Raw genomic sequence first — 6,000 nt, forward strand, 5'->3', positions numbered from 1 at the left:
TAAATAAATAGAAACAGTACGGGGATGAGGTAGGTGAAAAGGGTGGGCTATTTACCAATAGACTATGTACAGCTGCAGCGATCGGTTAGCTGCTCAGATAGCTGATGTTTGAAGTTGGTGAGGGAGATAAAAGTCTCCAACTTCAGCGATTTTTGCAATTCATATATGAATGAGTGATGGTACAGAGGAGCATAGGCAAGATACAGTAGATGGTATCGAGTACAGTATATACATATGAGATGAGTATGTAAACAAAGTGGCATAGTTAAAGTGGCTAGTGATACATGTATTACATAAGGATGCAGTCGATGATATAGAGTACAGTATCTACGTATGCATATGAGATGAATAATGTAGGGTAAGTAACATTATATAAGGTAGCATTGTTTAAAGTGGCTAGTGATATATTTACATCATTTCCCATCAATTCCCATTATTAAAGTGGCTGGAGTAGAGTCAGTGTCGTTGACAGTGTGTTGGCAGTAGCCACTCAATGTTAGTGGTGGCTGTTTAACAGTCTGATGGCCTTGAGATAGAAGCTGTTTTTCAGTCTCTCGGTCCCAGCTTTGATGCACCTGTACTGACCTCGCCTTCTGGATGACAGCGGGGTGAACAGGCAGTGGCTCGGGTGGTTGATGTCCTTGATGATCTTTATGGCCTTCCTGTAGCATCGGGTGGTGTAGGTGTCCTGGAGGGCAGGTAGTTTGCCCCCGGTGATGCGTTGTGCAGACCTCACTACCCTCTGGAGAGCCTTACGGTTGAGGGCGGTGCAGTTGCCATACCAGGCGGTGATACAGCCCGCCAGGATGCTCTCGATTGTGCATCTGTAGAAGTTTGTGAGTGCTTTTGGTGACAAGCCGAATTTCTTCAGCCTCCTGAGGTTGAAGAGGCGCTGCTGCGCCTTCCTCACGATGCTGTCTGTGTGAGTGGACCAATTCAGTTTGTCTGTGATGTGTATGCCGAGGAACTTAAAACTTGCTACCCTCTCCACTACTGTTCCATCGATGTGGATGGGGGGGGTGTTCCCTCTGCTGTTTCCTGAAGTCCACAATCATCTCCTTAGTTTTGTTGACGTTGAGTGTGAGGTTATTTTCCTGACACCACACTCCGAGGGCCCTCACCTCCTCCCTGTAGGCCGTCTCATCGTTGTTGGTAATCAAGCCTACCACTGTTGTGTCGTCCGCAAACTTGATGATTGAGTTGGAGGCGTGCGTGGCCATGCAGTCGTGGGTGAACAGGGAGTACAGGAGAGGGCTCAGAACGCACCCTTGTGGGGCCCCAGTGTTGAGGATCAGCGGGGAGGAGATGTTGTTGCCTACCCTCACCACCTGGGGGCGGCCCGTCAGGAAGTCCAGTACCCAGTTGCACAGGGCGGGGTCGAGACCCAGGGTCTCGAACTTGATGACGAGCTTGGAGGGTACAATGGTGTTGAATGCCGAGCTGTAGTCGATGAACAGCATTCTCACATAGGTATTCCTCTTGTCCAGATGGGTTAGGGCAGTGTGCAGTGTGGTTGAGATTGCATCGTCTGTGGACCTATTTGGGCGGTAAGCAAATTGGAGTGGGTCTAGGGTGTCAGGTAGGGTGGAGGTGATATGGTCCTTGACTAGTCTCTCAAAGCACTTCATGATGACGGATGTGAGTGCTACGGGGCGGTAGTCGTTTAGCTCAGTTACCTTAGCTTTCTTGGGAACAGGAACAATGGTGGCCCTCTTGAAGCATGTGGGAACAGCAGACTGGTATAGGGATTGATTGAATATGTCCGTAAACACACCGGCCAGCTGGTCTGCGCATGCTCTGAGGGCGCGGCTGGGGATGCCGTCTGGGCCTGCAGCCTTGCGAGGGTTAACACGTTTAAATGTCTTACTCACTTCGGCTGCAGTGAAGGAGAGACCGCATGTTTTCGTTGCAGGCCGTGTCAGTGGCACTGTATTGTTCTCAAAGCGGGCAAAAAAGTTATTTAGTCTGCCTGGGAGCAAGACATCCTGGTCCGTGACTGGGCTGGGTTTCTTCCTGTAGTCCGTGATTGACTGTAGACCCTGCCACATGCCTCTTGTGTCTGAGCCGTTGAATTGAGATTCTACTTTGTCTCTGTACTGGCGCTTAGCTTGTTTGATAGCCTTGCGGAGGGAATAGCTGCACTGTTTGTATTCAGTCATGTTACCAGACACCTTGCGCTGATTAAAAGCAGTGGTTCGCGCCTTCAGTTTCACACGAATGCTGCCATCAATCCACGGTTTCTGGTTAGGGAATGTTTTAATCGTTGCTATGGGAACGACATCTTCAACGCACGTTCTAATGAACTCGCACACCGAATCAGCGTATTCGTCAATGTTGTTGTCTGACGCAATACGTAACATCTCCCAGTCCACGTGATGGAAGCAGTCTTGGAGTGTGGAGTCAGCTTGGTCAGACCAGCGTTGGACAGACCTCAGCGTGGGAGCTTCTTGTTTTAGTTTCTGTCTGTAGGCAGGGATCAACAAAATGGAGTCGTGGTCAGCTTTACCGAAAGGGGGGCGGGGCAGGGCCTTATATGCATCGCGGAAGTTAGAGTAACAATGATCCAGGGTCTTTCCACCCCTGGTTGCGCAATCGATATGCTGATAAAATTTAGGGAGTCTTGTTTTCAGATTAGCCTTGTTAAAATCCCCAGCTACAATGAATGCAGCCTCCGGATAAATCGTTTCCAGTTTGCAGAGAGTTAAATAAAGTTCGTTCAGAGCCATCGATGTGTCTGCTTGGGGGGGATATATACGGCTGTGATTATAAATCGAAGAGAATTCTCTTGGTAGATAATGCGGTCTACATTTGATTGTGAGGAATTCTAAATCAGGTGAACAGAAGGATTTGAGTTCCTGTATGTTTCTTTCATCACACCATGTCACGTTAGTCATAAGGCATACGCCCCCGCCCCTCTTCTTACCAGAGAGATGTTTGTTTCTGTCGGCGCGATGCGTGGAGAAACCCGCTGGCTGCACCGCTTCGGATAGAGTCTCTCCAGTTAGCCATGTTTCCGTGAAGCAGAGAACGTTACAGTCTCTGATGTCCCTCTGGAATGCTACCCTTGCTCGGATTTCATCAACCTTGTTGTCAAGAGACTGGACATTGGCAAGAAGAATGCTAGGGAGTGGTGCACGGTGTGCCCGTCTCCGGAGTCTGACCAGAAGACCAATAATACAGTATAAACAAGTCTATATACAATGTGAGCAAATGTGGTGAGAAGGGAGGTAAAGGCAAAAAAGGCCATGATGGCAAAGTAAATACAATATAGCAAGTAAAACACTGGAATGGTAGTTTTGCAATGGAAGAATGTGCAAAGTAGAAATAAAAATAATGGGGTGCAAAGGAGCAAAATAAATAAATAGATTAAAATTAAATACAGTTGGGAAAGAGGTAGTTGTTTGGGCTAAGTTATAGGTGGGCTATGTACATGTGCAGTAATCTGTGAGCTGCTCTGACAGTTGGTGCTTAAAGCTAGTGAGGGAGATAAGTGTTTCCAGTTTCAGAGATTTTTGTAGTTCGTTCCAGTCATTGGCAGCAGAGAACTGGAAGGAGAGGCGGCCAAAGAAAGAATTGGTTTTGGGGGTGACTAGAGAGATATACCTGCTGGAGCGTGTGCTACAAGTGGGAGATGCTATGGTGATCAGCGAGCTGAGATAAGGGGGACTTTACCTAGCAGGGTCTTGTAGATGACATGGAGCCAGTGGGTTTGGCGACGAGTATGAAGCGAGGGCCAGACAACGAGAGCGTACAGGTTGCAATGGTGGGTAGTATATGGGGCTTTGGTGATAAAACGGATTGCACTGTGATAGACTGCATCCAATTTGTTGAGTAGGGTATTGGAGGCTATTTTGTAAATGACATCGCCAAAGTCGAGGATTGGTAGGATGGTCAGTTTTAATAAAAAGTTTTAATTAATTAATCCAAAGGGGTAGGCAAGAGAATGGTCATGGACAGGCAAAAAGGTCAAAACAAGAACAGAGTCCAGGAGGTACAGAGTGGCAGACAGGCTAGTGGTCAAGGCAGGCAGAATGGTCAGGCAGGCGGGTACAAAGTCCAGAAACAGGCAAGGGTCAAAACCGGGAGGACTAGAAAAAGGAGAATGCAAAAAGCAGGAGAACAGGAAAAATGCTGGTTGACTTGGAAAACTACAAAACGAACTGGCACAGAGAGACAGGAAACACAGGGATAAATACACTGGGGAAAATAAGCGACACCTGGAGGGGGTGGAAACAATCACAGGAACAGGTCAAACAGAACAGGGCGTGACAGGAAAGGGACAATTTTAGCTAGCTAGCTAGCTAGCAACCAGAGAACTACAATTCATTTTTTTTCTATCAATGACATTTTTTGTTGTTGATGTGATTGGTGTGAAGCCAACTACAAACTGGCTTCCCTTGACACTTTGTTTTTGGAGTACCAGCGCTATTCACACTATAGCTCACTCAGTTTACCTCAAAGCTGATTGGCTATTATTTTATGCTTTATTATGTAATACTCTTTTTGACCAGACAGCATCAGATAGATGGGCTACACATACAAAGACAGAGGGGCGCTGATTCCCTCGCTCAGATGCTTTCTCCGATGAGATATATTCAGCCTTTTGCGAATTGAAGGAAAATTACGAAACATTAATTATTTTATTCGTTTTTTTGTTGTTGTTTTTCTGTTGGTACATTTTTTGGGGATGCCTGGCTTCCCTTGGCATCCATGAATACATGCCACTGGGAAATTGGCCTATATGGATAGGGCCAAATTTAAATGTTTCTAACAGAAGCACTTTAAAAAGCATATAGGGGGACATCTATCCAACATATTAGCTCATCACATGATACATTTCTGCAATCCTCAAGATGTTTCCTAATCACACTACAAAAAAAGGCATGACAAACCCATTTGTGTACACTGAGACAAAACCATATTTTTAGTTTGCATTTGGTAGACTGGGAAGCAGGTTAGATAAACTTGGACTGTGTGACACCATTATTATAGTCCAAATTGTACCCCAATGAGAACTCAATTAAATGTTGTGTGACTCAGAAACATCTGATGTTTTCATAAATGCATCATGTGTTGGGCTAATATGTTGGATATGTCTGAAGAGGGTTACCAGGAGACGGAAATGCAAAAAGTGTCCCACTTTTTCTGAATTCACTCAAATAAACAGTACTAATAACAGAACTACAAGAAAAAGTACTACAAGAACCAGAGCCCTGCCTAACCTAAGTACAGGGGATCCCTAATGTAAACTGGATCTCTTTCCAATAAGACTGTCCTACTTTAGCTAGCTATGGTTGGTAAAGTGGGAAAACAAAAAACATTACTGATTTCCAACATTTTAAGATAATATTGGCAATTCTTTTTATGTATTTCGATGCAGCAGTACAGCTGTTTCACATTTACATCACAATGTGGCACAGTGCATTATTTATACATTTTATAACTTAAACATCAAAACTGAAAAACAGCTATGTCACAGATCTTACTGTGGGCTTGGGTGGTTAGCTTCCTGTTTGAAGCTTGCGCAGCCCCCCTCTATGTCACACCAATGAAGTGATGTGATTTTGAGATGTGGTTTCTCTTCATGGGTTTAGTAACAATATATTTTCTCTTGTCAGAAATAAACACATCAGGATTAAGCTGTCCCAGTTTATATGATGTCCCAATCTTTCTGAATTCACCCTATAACCATAGTAGCAATTGAAAGGGAACACTTTCGAGATGATGGGGAAATTATCAGACCAAAGGTGAGGACACAACAGTTCACCTGACACAAGACTGAATTCAAACATTCCACAGTTGATTTTATGAGCATTTTACATTTACTGTACCTTTCACAACATTTGTAAATAACTACATTTGAAAATACACTGGATACATTCAGTAACATAATAATAACATTCAGACAATTTTTAGAGTAGGTGCAAGATGAGAAAAAAAAACGATTACAAGGGTTTGAGTGAGAGGTCTAACTGGTGTCTCCAAGTGGCCACATACCTC

The sequence above is a fragment of the Oncorhynchus kisutch genome, linkage group LG22 (assembly GCF_002021735.2).
Source record: "Oncorhynchus kisutch isolate 150728-3 linkage group LG22, Okis_V2, whole genome shotgun sequence".
NCBI lineage: Eukaryota > Metazoa > Chordata > Actinopteri > Salmoniformes > Salmonidae > Oncorhynchus > Oncorhynchus kisutch.